Source organism: Panthera pardus, unplaced genomic scaffold, assembly GCF_024362965.1.
Source record: "Panthera pardus isolate Hobbes unplaced genomic scaffold, ASM2436296v1 HiC_scaffold_5, whole genome shotgun sequence".
NCBI lineage: Eukaryota > Metazoa > Chordata > Mammalia > Carnivora > Felidae > Panthera > Panthera pardus.
In genome coordinates, this window is record NW_026526980.1 from 9,327,285 (window position 1) to 9,341,474 (window position 14,190).

At 43.7% G+C, this 14,190-nt stretch overlaps 2 long non-coding RNA genes across 4 annotated transcripts in view; both read left to right on the plus strand.

Moving 5' to 3' along the window:
- Positions 1 to 14,190, plus strand: part of LOC109278381 (uncharacterized) — a 250,607-nt gene that overhangs the window by 107,186 nt on the left and 129,231 nt on the right. The gene's annotated exons all lie outside the window — the stretch shown is intronic.
- Positions 10,688 to 12,262, plus strand: LOC128774865 (uncharacterized). The gene is made up of 3 exons (XR_008419335.1): positions 10,688 to 10,896; positions 11,115 to 11,253; positions 12,099 to 12,262. It is a non-coding gene; the product is annotated as an uncharacterized LOC128774865 (long non-coding RNA).

The following is a 14,190-nucleotide window of genomic DNA, read 5'->3' on the forward strand; positions in this document are numbered from 1 at the left end:
TTTTAAAATTTAGGACCTGGTTTTCCTCTCCCAAAACTGGTTGCAAGGATTTATCTCATATTTAAACCATTTACTTTTCAGATAAGAAAACTCAAGGATAAAGAGGAGGTAACTCTTATACAAAGAAACACATGAATTTGTACCAGAGTTGAGTTCAAGTTTCTTTACATGACAGGTTTCCTTGTAGGAGGGAAGTCAATACAGTAGAGTGAACATGGCCCGCAAAATGTTTTATTCCCTAGAGGAAAATCTGATGATTGCTCCCTGTCTAGTGGGGCATCCTGGAGTGTGTGTTTGACTGTTGAGAGACTAGGATGATCTGTGTTATATTTGTCCATTGCTGGATGTTTCAAAGAGAATGGATTTCTCAACAGGAGGAATCACTGGCATGAAGTGGTCTGCAAGCTCCCGTACACAGTTGAATGGGGCTGAGTGCCTCTCTCGCAGAGGCACTAAAGAGTATGAGTGAAAGTCTTTGTGTTTTAGAAATGTCTCAGCAGCACAAGGGGGGCACTTCGCTCCTCGTGAAACCCAGAAAATGGCCATGATCTGACAGATAAGGCTCTAATAAATGTTTGGTGTCTGAACAAATGAATGCATGAAGGATGAAGAGATGAATAAACAAATAATTGAAACTTGAGGCAAAATGCCCTCCCTGTGTTTAGCACTAGGAGAGAAATGTAGAGTTCACCCATGGTTTTGTCTGTCCAGCCTTGCTCTTTTTCTGGAAACTGCCCCTCCACCTACAAATTCTGTTTGGTTTCCTTTTGAGGGACCATGTTCCCTGCATCTCCAGCCACTGTTAATTGGTCCCCATGTAGGCATGTGATCCAGAATGGACCAATCACAGTACACTACTCTGTACTGGAATCAGCTGATTGGCCCTAGAATGGGCACCTGACCCAAGCTAAGACATTGGGTTCATTCATGAGGACATTTGGACCATCACTAAAGGAAAGAGCTCGGTATCCCTTGGAGGACTGACATCATTAAGTAGAAAACTCAGGAGTTATCAGAGTCCAGTGGTTTTTTTTTTGTTGTTGTTGTTGTTTTGTTTTGGAAAACCCATTGGTAGTGGGAGAGAAGAATAAGGAAATACATAGACAAATGTCTACAGGAAATAAGAAAAGAATCACAGTATGTCTTGAATCCTTGGTTTTACAGTTCCTAAGAGCTCCCCCGAATTCCTGCCTTTACCTTGGCTTGGTTGTCCCATTGTTTCCTGAGATTCCTCAGCATCCTTATGATTCCACTTTCCCTTAAGCCATTTTGAGTTGTGTGTCTGCCCTTCGCAATCTGAAGAGTGCTGGCCGAACACACAGGCCAGACATCAAGATAAGTTCATTTCCTTTGCATGATTTGTCGCCAGTGTGGAGGATCTCGGGCAGGCACACACCGCTATGCTGTAAATCATAAACACAAGGCCCTGGCTTTGCAATAAAGCAACATTCTCCCTCCAGTGCATCCGGTATGCCTTTATAAGAGTAATAGATCAGAAGTTGCTTCGTAACAAAGATGCCAATATTATAGAAGCTCAAGATAGAGAATTTACTGGGAAGAGAATAGTGGTCTATTGACTTGCTACAAATGTTCTGGCTCTGCCGTTATTCAAATATTTCTATTGCCTGGAGTCCTGAATTTTTTTTTTCTCCACTCTGTGAACACTCATCTGTAGCTCCTAAGCGAAGGGAAGAATCTTTCAAGTAAGCCTCCTCTGCCTGTACTATGGTTTGTTTGTTTGTTTGTTTGTTTTTGTTTCTTGTTTTTTTGTAATTCAGTGTAGTTAACAAACAGTGTTATATTAGTTTCAGGTGTGCAGTATAGTGATTCATCACTTCCGTACATTACTTAGTGCTCATCAGGATAAGTGTACTCTTGATCCCCTTCCCCTGTTTCACCCATCCTGCCACCCACCTCCCTTCTGGGAACCATCTGTTTGTTTTCTGCTTTTTAGTTTGTCTCTCCCTCTTTCTTTTCTTTCCTTGTGTGTTTTGTTTCTTAAATTCCACATATGAGTGAAATCATGTGGTATTTGTCTTTCTCTGACTGGCTTATTTTGCTTAGCATTATACTCTCCAGATCCATCCATGTTGTTGCAAATGGCAGGATTTCGTTCTTTTTTATGGCTGAATAATATTCCATTGTATGTATAACCATACCTTCTTTATCGATTCATCTATCCACGGACACTTGAGCTGCTTCTGTAGTTTGGCTATCATAAATAATGCTGCTATAAACATAGGAGTGCATGTATCCCTTTGAATTAGTGTTTTCATATTCTTTGGGTAGTGTGATTCCTGATCGTAGGGTAGTTCTATTTTTAATTTTTTGAGGAATCTCTCCATACTGTCTTCTAGAGTGGCTGCACCAGTTTGCATTCCCACCAGCAGTGCATGAATGTTCCTTTTTCTCCACATCCTCGCCAGCAGTTGCTATTGCTTGAATTTTTGATTTTACCCATTCTGACAGGTATAAGGTGATATCTCATTGTGATTTTGATTTCCATTTCCCTGATGATGAGTGATGTTGAGCATCTTTTCATGTGTCTCTTGGCCATCTGGATGTCTTCTTTAGAGAAATGTCTGTTCATATCTTCTCATTTTCAATTGGATTGTTTGTTCTAGTTCTGTGAAAACTGCTATTGGTATTTTGATAGAGATTGTATTAAACGTGTAGATTGCTTTGGGTAGTATAGACACTTTAACAATATTTGTCCTTCCAATCCATGAGCATGGGATATCTTTCCATTTCTCTGTGTCATCTTCAATTTCTTTCATCAGTGTTTCAGAGTTTTCAGATACAGGCTTTTACCTCTTTAAGTTTACTCCTAGGTATGTTATTATTTTAGGTGCAATTGTAAATGGGATTGTTTTCTTAGTTTCTCTTTCTGCTGCTTCATTATTGGTATATAGAAATGAAACAGATTTCTGTATATTGATTGTATATCCTGTGACTTTACTGAATTAATTGATCTGTTCTAGTAGTTTTTTGGTGGAGTCTTTTGGGTTTTCTATATGTAGTATCGTGTCACCTGCAAATAGTGAAAGTTTTGCTTCTTAATGATTTGGATGCCTTTTATTTGTTTGTTGTCTGATTGCTATGGGTAGGACTTGCCGTACTATGTTGAATAAAAGTGGTAAGAGTAGACATCGTTGTCTTGTTCCTGACCTTAGGGAAACAGCTCTCAGTTTTTCCCCATTGTGTGTGATGTTAGCTGTGGGTTTTTCATGTAAAGCCTTTATTATGTTGCGGTATGTTCCCTGCAAACCCTTTGTTGAGGATTTTTATCATGGATGGATGTTGTACTTTTGTCAAATGCTTTTTCTGTATCTTTTGAAATGATCATGTGGTTTTTATCCTTTCTCTTATTGATGCGATGTATCACATTGATGCCTGCACTATTTTGAATTAATGCTACATTGTGGAAATGGCTGTTCATGATATAATAGTTCATGGCAGTGAATAGCTTAAGTTGCCGATGAATCCACCTAGTCTGGATGCCTCTCTGAATGGAGATAAAATCAACCTTTATCTGCTGCCAACCACTTTTCGGGGCACTGTCCAAATGTTATCTGTCATTTGATTTTCACATCCACACAGGGAAGTATTGGTCTTCCTAATTTGCAGGTGAGGAAACTGAGGCTCAGATGAGTTAAGGAAATTGTCCAGCTGGTCAGCTAAAGGGCAGGGTTTGGAAATTGGGTTGGTCTGTTCCACAGGCCATGTTCTTTGTTTGTTGAGATTCTTCAGGGATATAGAAATACTGCCTGGGAGAGATTCATCGCTTCTCAGCGTTAGGAGTCTTGGTTCATTTAAAGCACTTCTTCTTACTGAAATTTGAACACTATAGGGGAAGAAGGATCCAGGCACAGTCTGCGGGACCTGTAACAACGGAAGCTCTTCCTTACTCTTCTCAACATGGGACCTCTGTGCAAGGAACCTAAAGGTTTTATGAAATAATGGAAGAAAATGTTTGAATACCTATTATCCCATAATTCTGGTCACTGGCTTCTTCTCCCCATTGCTGCTAATATGGCCGTTCTTCCTCCCACTCAAGTGGGTTTAAAGCCCTGGAAACATTTTGCTGGCTTTTTTCTTTCTCCACATTTCTCCTTTGCACCCCATAGCCAAAATGGGACCTAAAAAAACTACAAATCTGCGTGGTATTGCTACTTTGCTTAAAACCCTTCTCACCATGGTGTCCCTTTGCTTTCGAAAGTATCCTGACTTTCGAATAAAGTCTAAGAGCCTGAGTGAGGCTTACAAAGACCTCCACGATCATCCAGGACTTTTCTTGCCTCAGCTGTCCAGCTGTCATTGTTTTGCTTTGCTCTTGCCGTGCCCTAACCCAATTGTATTTTCCTAGCTCCCTTCCTTCTCCCTCTTTGACCCCACCCCCTTCACCCCAGAAGTCCCAGTGGAAAGGTCTTTTCCTCTGAGAAGCATTGTCAGACCCTTGAGACCAGGTTACGCACCTGCTTTATGCTCCAGCGGCACCCTGGGCTTCGTCTTTTGTAACGCCACGTTAGTCCCTATTTTTCCACACCTGTCGTTCTTACTAAACTGCAGAATGATACGCGGCTCTTGTATTCCCAAAGGCAGCCCTGTACTTATCACCTGTAATCACCTGTCTTTTCTTCCCATAGAGAATCTTTGGTATTTGTTGTTTCCTTTCTATTTCTCATCATCCAAACCTTTTCATAGAATTCATTTCATTTCTGGATCTCTTCACTCCAATTCCTTGTGTGAGCTGGACGACCCATTTACCTTCTTAAAACACTGAACTTGAACATCCTTGCTCTGCAGTGTTCATTGACTTGCTTTTGTCTACCCCAAGTATGACAACATAATATTCATAACTTTTCAAATATGGTCCCAGCCTAGGTTTCCAGCCTTAATAGCCAGATTTTTCTTATGAGTCACAGTCCAGCAAAAGACTTTGGTTTTCTTTCTTCCTTTCCTTCTTCTTTCCTTCCTTTGCTTCTCTTCCTTGTACTTCCTCCCTGTCTCCCTTCCCTGCCTTCTCTTTCTCCCTCCCCATCTCCATTCCTCCCCTACATTCATCAAGTAAAGAGTTTAGCAATGGACATCTACTTTGGTGATTATTAACCCCAGCTGCACAAGAGATTTAACTTTTTATGGATGCCTGGACCTCAGTTCCCCCTCCCCCCCGCACCCCTTCCCTTCAGAGAGTCCTGTTTACTTAGCATGGGGTTAGATCGTGCATCATAATTTTTTTAAAGCTTCCTAAGTGATTCTGAAGTTCACTTGAAATTGAAAACCATGTATCTACATTTACCAGGCATACTGGATCGGTTTCTTTCCTCATGGAGTTTCCAGTGCAGTAGGCTGTGGAGTGGTGGTTTTTAATGGGGACACTTTTGCTTCCCACCCATCCACACAGGAGACCTTTGGGCAGTATGAAGACATGTTTGGCTGTCACAACTCAGGGAGGGGTGCTTCTGGCATCTGATGGGTAGAGGTCAGGGGTGCTGCTAAATATCCTTTATTTATTTAAAAAAAAATTTTAATGTTTATTCATTTTTGAAAGACAGAGAGAGACAGAGCACCAGCAGGGGTGGGGTGGAGAGAAAGGGGGACACAGAATCTGAAGCAGGCTCCAGGCTCAGAGCTGTCAGCACCAGAGCCCGACGCGGGGCTCTAGCTCACGAACCACGAGATCGTGACCTGAGCCAAATTCGGACGCTCAACCAGCTGAGCCACCCAGGCACCCCTTCTTTATTTATTTTTAATGTTTTATTTATTTTTGAGAGAGAGAGTGCAAGCAGGGGAGGGTACAGAGGATATGAAGCTGGCTCCGATGCGGGGCTCAGACTCACACACTGTGAGATCATGCCCTGAGCCAGTCAGATGTCCACTGACTAAGCTACCCAGGAGCCCCTAAATATCCTTTAATGCACAGGACAGCCCTGTCCCCCACACAACAAAGAATCATCTGGACAAAAATGTTAATAAATCCAAGGCTGAGAAAACCTACTCTTGAAGGAAGAGTCATTGGTGAAATAATCATGCAAATAAAGTTTAATTTACTAACTGAAATGAGGCAAATAAAGCTAAATATGGGGTGACAGTGTGTGAGAATCACAGGGAGATCTCAACTAGCCTGGTGACACTGTACTTCCTGAGGTAGAGATCTGAAGGAAGGGTATAAATTAATCACTACATGAAGGGGTTGAGATGGGGCAGGGGGCATTTCAGGTGGCCTCCCCAGCATATCTGAGGCTTTGGAAAATTCATATAACTTAGAGAACATCCACTGTGCTGGAGTGCAAAGAAAGGAAAGTAGGTAAGAATTTTAATCTAGATCATCAGAGCAGTGGGAAACATGGAAAGGCAAGAGGGTATCATTATCACCAGATTTGCATTTGAAAAAGTTCATTCTAGTTGGCAAGTGGAAAATGATTGGAATGGGGTAAAAGTGGATGTCCTGAGTCTGGGCGAGGCCTGACACTGGGGCATTGGGTGGGAGAGATACTTGGAGGAGATACTTGGGGTAAGCTTGACGCTTTTAACTTATTCTTGTACTTTTCAGCCTCTAGGTATTTGATGACACCATTTTCTTTCTTTCTCTTTTTTTTTTTATTTTTTTAATGTTTATTTTTGAGAGAGAGAGATAGAGTGGGAACGGGAGAGGGTCAGAGAGAGAAACGCAGAATCCAAAGCAGGCTCCAGGCTCTGAGCTGTCAGCACAGAGCCTGACCCGGGGCTCAAACTTACAAACCGTGAGATCATGACCTGAGCCAAAGTCAGATGCTTAACCAACTGAGCCACCCAGGCACCTCTACACCATTTTCTTTAACTGGAAATACTCTCCCTGTCTATTTGAAACCCTAGCCATTCTTTCCCTACATCCCAAGCCAAACAAAAATCGAAAAGAAACTTCTTACTTACCTTAGTGTCATTGCCTTTGAAATTCTGGGATTCTTTGTACCTTTGAAACAAGCTTTTACTTGTGATGTACAATTTATGTACATTGGGTTTATCTTCCTTATAAAAAGGTAAGGTCTTTGACAGCTGAAATCTGTCTTATTCATCTTCATTTCCTGCACATTTTTCTAGATGTTTAGTTAAGGACTATTTGGTGACGAGAAACAGAATCTTCTCAGACTAACTTAAAACAAGAGTTTCTTTGAAGGGAGACAAGGGTATAGCAGACATTCTTTCTTGTTACCTGCCCAACATCCATCTTCTGGGAACAACACCCCAGTGTGCCTTTGGGTGGTGTCCCTTTGCTTTCTATCCCTTCGTGCTCATGATTTGGGTGAGGCTGATGCCTCTTCACAGTGACTTCTAAGGACGGACTGATTGGTCAACATGTTCCACTCAGTGGCTTAGCTTCTTGGTGGTTGTGACCTAAACTATTCAATGAGCATCAGTCTCCCAATTTTTCTAAACCTACTGGAAATGAGGGGGCACTTTCTCCATTGTGGTTGCAAAGCCAGAACTTCTGAGAGCATTTGGTGAGCCCATCTGAGAAGGAAGCCAGCCGAGAGGAAGGCAGAAACAGGAGACAAAGAAGGAGAGCCCTGTTGACATTGAACACTTGCAGTCATCTGTCTCCGTACTGGCAGCACTATAAGCCAGTACACCCCCGTGTCTCTGGGACTTGCCACTAAAGGACACTGAGTAAAGCAATGGAACGTCATTCTGAATCCAAGGGCAGGGATTTAAGCCATGTCTCCCAGGGACCTGGAATCTAAGAGACCTGGTGTATAGCTCTACCTTAGGGGCATGGCTAGATAGGGGGACACGTGTGTCCCCTCTTTGTGTCTGAGGGTTTATCTGCCCCGTCTTTTTTCTCTCTCTGCATATCAGTGATGCCTTTTTTGAGCCATGCATGTCTCAGAATTGTGTGGCTCTTCAGTGCAGTGCCCATTAGCAGCCACATAGAGTGCCTGAGCCACATTCTCAGTCTCTAAAGCTTATCTAGACTTAGACTTCGTTTCTATCCTTGGCCCAACCTGTGGTCAGGGGGCACAACCACAGGCTCATTATCCTCTCCGCAGGCTCTGTGGGAGCCCACCAAAAGATTGGGAGTGGGGGTACAGCATGCAAAGTGATTAGCATGCCAGCTACATGATTGACCCCAATAGTAAGTACAGATGGAAAGCATTCAGAATTGCACCAGCTTTAACACCAGAGCCTACTGCTTGAAATATCAAGTGATCCCTCCAGCAAAGGGGAGGGCTGTATCCTGACATTTTATTATGAGTCCCGGATAAACTCCAATTACAGCTTCCTTTTGCCATATCCAAGACCCAAAGTTCCATCTGTCTTTGGAGATGTGCATACCAAACACAAGAACCAAGCTGGATTCCCAAACATGGTGCCTTGACCATTCCATACCTGTATCCCTCATCTGTGGCGGAGGTGTGCAGGCCCCCGTTCAGCAGGGGTGCAGAGACCTTGTCCAGTCTCTGGTTAAGAACATTTCCCAGTCTAATGGTCTTATCTGTTTCCTTGAAAAGGAAAAAATATTATGGGGCAGTTACAGAATCCCTGATAACAGATTTTCCGAGGAATCCTCCATAATAGTCCTTGGGAGCCCGAAGTCTCTAGAGCGGGCATAGGGTAGGACCTCAATAACTGTAAGCATCTTCTGTGTATACCTTTTAGTCCTAATATTTCATGATCCCACCTAGGTCACTGGGAATGTTGTTGGGATGAGAGCAGGGACAGGATATGATGCCAGTGTCATATTCTCTCTTTGCTTTGAGCTGGAGAATTTTGCTTGCCTGCCTTCTCTCCTTCCTTCACAGTGTCTCTGGAGGTCCTGCATGTATGGGCTGAAATTTTCTCTCCCAACCTGCTTCAGAGACTGCCAAAGAATCTGGATGGAGGGGCTGCAGAACCGGGGATGAATTGCCAGTCTCTAAAGTCGATACCTGTTCAGAGGCTACCCTGAAAGTGAATGATTACTGGCGGGGATAGCTTGCTGAAATGGGCTGATGAATTGGGACCCATACAGTCACAATAAAGATTGTGATGCTGTTAGGAGACCAGATTAGATTTTTCTGGACTGCAATAGGCTGCAATCATCTTGTTATGTCAGCTTGTTTATTGTTTTGGGTCCTGACTTATTTTCTCAGTGCAAGGTGCATACAAAATAACTCTGCTGTGAGCACTAAAATTATTTGGGTAGGAGACTTGAATCCCACTAGTGTCCCCCATTAATTAGTAGAATGGGTCATCCTAAGGGGACAGTTACCCTGTATTATTCAGGGATGCCTTATCATGGTAGAAATTTCACACCCGGTAAATTGCTAATGAAAATGTCATACTCCCGCTGAGTTTACCTGACATACTATTTATCTTGCCACTGCCATTAGAGATAGAATTACTGTCAGATTTACTACAAAAAACAGAATTGATTTTTAATTAGGGTTTCTAGAACTAAAGGTTAAAGATGGTTTAAAGAAGGGAAGCTGTGGTTTTCTCCGTAAGTATCCCAGAGATTGCTTCCTTAGCCTGGTGAGAGGCCAGAGCATCATCTGCACGGATGATGTTTCACGGTTAACCCTTTATACTTCCCATTGGTACAGGAATGTACACAAACTCCTGTCCATCCCTACCTCCATCCCTTTTGCCAGCCATGGGTGTCAGAGTGTCAAAGTAGAACAGATTGCTTTGGTTTGTGTAACAAGGGTTGCTAAAATTGCAGTCTTTCCTTCACAGGCGATTCGGGGAATACTCCGATAACCTCATGCAGGCATTTCATATACAGGCAATTATAGGAAGATAGATTAGAGTGTCCACAAGAATCATAACTTCCCTTTGCCTGATTTATAAGCCTTATCCTTATTTTTTATAATACCATTTATAACATCAACACCATCTAGACAGCTGTCTACGGGAGTTGGCTTCTCCAAACCATATGCTGGTGCCCGGCTGGCATGGGAGAAAAGATCCTGGAGGCAAGGTCCGTGGGAGAGCTGATCTAAGGGAGAGGTTATGATAAGCTCAGGTTCTGGGGTCAGGCCTGGCTGTGTCCCAGCTCTGCCACTCGTGAGCTGTGTGATTGTGGGCAAGTGGCTTAACCTCTCTGAGCTTTAGTTTCCTCTTCTGTAAATATGGAGTGACAGTCAGTACTTACTACACTGCAGGATTGTCATCTGCAGTAAATGAGCTGAATCTTGTAAATTGATTAGCATTGTACAGGATACATCGTTAGCATTCAGTAAATATTAGCTATCTTGAGAAAAGCAGAATACAGTGATAGAAATCAGAAAACCTTAGGGGGTTTCAGGGGGGGAAATAATTCATTCTCCCAAATATCTGTTCATTTGTATGATGTCAGCAGACACCCACCTCAGATGTAGTCCCAATTATTTTTGCCATGGTGGAAAAAACTCTTTCCACTGCCTTTTCTTCTCTCTTCCCTTAATGTTCTCCAGCTCTTTCCCTGTGGCCAGGCTGAGTGCCGACTTGGCCATCATTAGCCTGTCCTTTCTCACCCTGGTGCTCGTCACATGGAGCCTGGGTCCCTGGTGACCTCTCCCTGTGGTTTCCAGTCTGTGAAGATGAGAATGAGACACTGGAGAAGACAAAGGGCGTCCACTGCCCTCAGCATTATGAGTTAGAAAGCACTGATGCCCTGGGGCAGCAGGAATACTGTGACAACCTCCACACTGCCCTTTGGCTCCTTTCCCATAGGAAGCTACTACGGCTTGCCCCGCCTGACAAGTTCTTTATGCTTTAAACAAAAGAGATTATTGGAAGGAAAGACATGAGTGTCTCAAAGTGGTATTTTGGTACAAAAGGATGTCTTAAAATAGCATCCTTACGCTTCCCATTGGGGCAGGAAGGACCTGAGGAGAGAGAACATTAAGTCTGGAAAAGCCAAAATGATTGCTGGGCATTATCGTCCCCTGATGGGTAAGAGGGCTCTCTTTGAGAAGTGGCCAGGCACTCTGGCTGATGGGCTGCTGGGAGAGGAGGGGACCCCGTGATTAAGTAAAGGGGGGGATGTGCCCTCACAGAGGACAGCACCAGTTAGACCCAGCAGGCTGGAGCTGGTTTAGGCAGTAGGAAGAGAAGAAGGGGGATGGGGTTGTATCGTTACTCTCACACCTGACTTGAGACCCTAGAAACAGTAACAGGGAGGCCCTAAGTGACCGGTCGATGGCTTCTCTCTGGGACCCCAGCCTCTGCTTCTGCGTGCCCTCTCCCTGTTGTCAGATGCATACATCGAGTCCCCTCTGTGTTTCCTGCCCACCAATGGACAGGTGACTGGTAAGTTTTAATGGCCAATCTAGAGGTAAGACGGATTCCCTAGGGGATACAGAAGAAGGGAATTGCATGGCACATCCCACTGTAAGCAACTTAAAACTCCAAGTAGACATGTCTGTTCACCAGATTCCATCTCTGAGAAAGTCTTTCTCTCTTATTATACACCAGGGATCAGTAAACTTTTTCTTAAATGGCCATATATAATAAACATTTTAGGCTTTGCAAGCCAAGAGGCAAAATCAAAGGTATCACATAGGCACTTATCTAACCATTTAAAATATAACCATTAAAAACTGTAACAACCATTCCTGGCTCAGGGGCCATAAAAAATAGAGCTGGATTTGGCTTGTGGACTGTAGTTTGCTGACCTCTGTCCCACATAATTCTCAAATTTCCGCCTCACCATTTTGCACTAATATACCTGAGGCACTTCACATTCTCAGCTCTGCCCCAGCTTGTGTCCAAGACAAACCCAATCCCCCCTAAAACAGTCAGTCCTCACATAGTTAATGGGCTCCAAACAGTTAACAGGAACACACTTGTTTGAAAATGATCAGGGTTATGGATACTTTTTTTTTTTTACCCTGTCATATGAGAAAAGATTGGGGACATTGGTCAAAAGGGACCAGCATCTCAGGGTTTCTGCCCATGAGTCAGTGAAATTAGGTCATGTTTCAAAGTGAGGGTAATGCCTCTTGGTCCGCTCTAAGGGGGACAGGTCCAGTGATTTGTGGAGGAGAGTGAGACCCACTATTGCTATATCCGTGTTTATGTCCAGCTCAAACACGAGGTACATCCATCCATGGGGCAAGATAAGACCCCTTAATGCTGGACTTATTTTTCTTCAGAACCCTTCCAAGACAAATCACCCAGCTACCAAACTACAGAGAAGTCTGGACGTCTGCAGGTGTAGCAGTCAGCAACAACTCAATCATGTATTCATTCATTTGTTCAACAAACATTTATTAGACACCTGCTGTCTTCAGAGATTAAAAAATAAGCAAATGCAACCAGTGAATTCTTGTGGAGCTCAAGTCTAGGTGGGGAAAGAGTTGCTGAAATGGGCAAATGAGAAGAGTCCATTTAGACCAGAAAAATCCTGTGAATGCAATGACATCTGCCCATACTAACCTGTGAGAAGGTGGGAGTAAATGGGAGGCACCTTCCCAAACTGGGGAGGAAAAGAAAGGCTTCCAAAACAAGGGATAGTTAGTCCAGGTAGTCCAAAAGGCAGAGATGAGGGATAGTGCCCAGGACAAGGGCAAGCCTATAAAAGCTTAAGAGAACATAGTATCTCTAAGAAACCAAAGTATTTGGGGTAGAAGGAGTATTTGCACTGTATGTGTGTGCATTGGGATGGGGACAGTGCCACAACAGAGTGGCAAAAGATCAGGCTGAAAGAAAAAAAGGAAAGAATGGAAGAGAAAGAAAACTGAAGGCCCTCTCTGCTTTACTTAGCATTTGTCCTTTCTGCTCAAAGCAATGAGAGACCACTGAGAGACCTAAACAGAAGAATGCCACTTTTGTGTTATTAGATGTGAAAAATGCACAAGTCTTACTGCCCTGTGGTGGCCCAAGCAAGTCTCATCAGAATGAAGGTCAGATTTCTGAGCGTGCACTTCAAGGACCTTTGCAACTTGACATTTCCGGTCTCTCCTCCCCTCTGCCATGCATCTCCAGTGGTAGAACATTTACTCCTTCCCTCAACATGTCAGTCACTTTGTGTTGGTTATCTATTGCTGTGGAACAAACAGTTAACAGCTTAAAAAAAAATTTTTTTTTTTTCGGAAACTATCTCAACTGGTTTCCGAGGTCAGGAATCCAGGAGTGCCTTAGCTCGGTGGATCTGGCTCAGAGTCTTTCATGAAATGGTAGTTAAGATGTCAGCTGGGGCATCAGTCATCTGAAGGCTTGACTGGGGCTGGAGGAGCTGATTCCAAGATGGCGTACTCCATAGCAGTTGACTAAGATGCCTCAGCTCATTACTGGCTGCAGGCAGGAAGCCTCAGTCCTCACCCTGTAGACTTCTCCACAGGGCTGCATTTGTGTTCTTGTGACTTCCCCTGAAAAAAACAATTCAAGAGAGAAAACAAAGAGGAGGCCAAAATACCTTCTGTGACCTAATCTTACACATCCCAATTGTATCTACCGTATTCTGCTTATTAGAAACAAGTCGCTAAATTCTTCTCATTCTCAAGAAAATAGGAATTATGCTTCAACCCTTTAAAGGAAGAGTATCAGGGCGCCTGGGTGGCTCAGTTGGTTAAGTGTCTGACTTCAGCTCAGGTCATGATCTCTAGGTTTGTGAGTTCAAGCCCCACGTCAGGCTCTGTGCTGACAGCTTAGAGCCTGGAGCCTGCTTTAGATTCTGTGTCTCCTCTTATCTCTGCCCCTCCCCTGCTCACACACACTCTCTCTCTCTCTCTCTCTCACTCTCTCTCTCTCTCAAAATAAATAAAAATAAACTTAAAGGGGTGCCCGGGTGGCTCACTTGGTTGAGTGTCCAACTTCGGCTTAGGGTGATGATCTCATAGTTTGTGGGTTCAGGCCCCACGTCAGGCTCTGTGCTGACAGCTCAGAGCCTGGAGCCTGCTTCGGATTCTGTGTCTCCTCTTCTTTCTGCCCCTCCCATGCTCATGCTCTGTCTCTCTCTTTCAATAATAAATAAACATTAAAAAAAATTTAAAGGAAGAGTATCAAAGACTTTGTGGGCATATTTCAAGTCCACACATCATTTAATGTTGATGTCCCTTTCCCGAAGCTAGTAGTTCTCAGCTGCGGATAATTTTTGCCCCTCTCCCCCTGGGGGACATTCGTCAACATCTGGAGACGTTTTTGGCTGTCACATGTGGAGGGGAGTGGTCTACTGACATGCGGTGCTAGAGGCCAAGGATGCTGCTGAACATTGTGCAATGCCCAGGGCAGTCCCTCACAACAAAG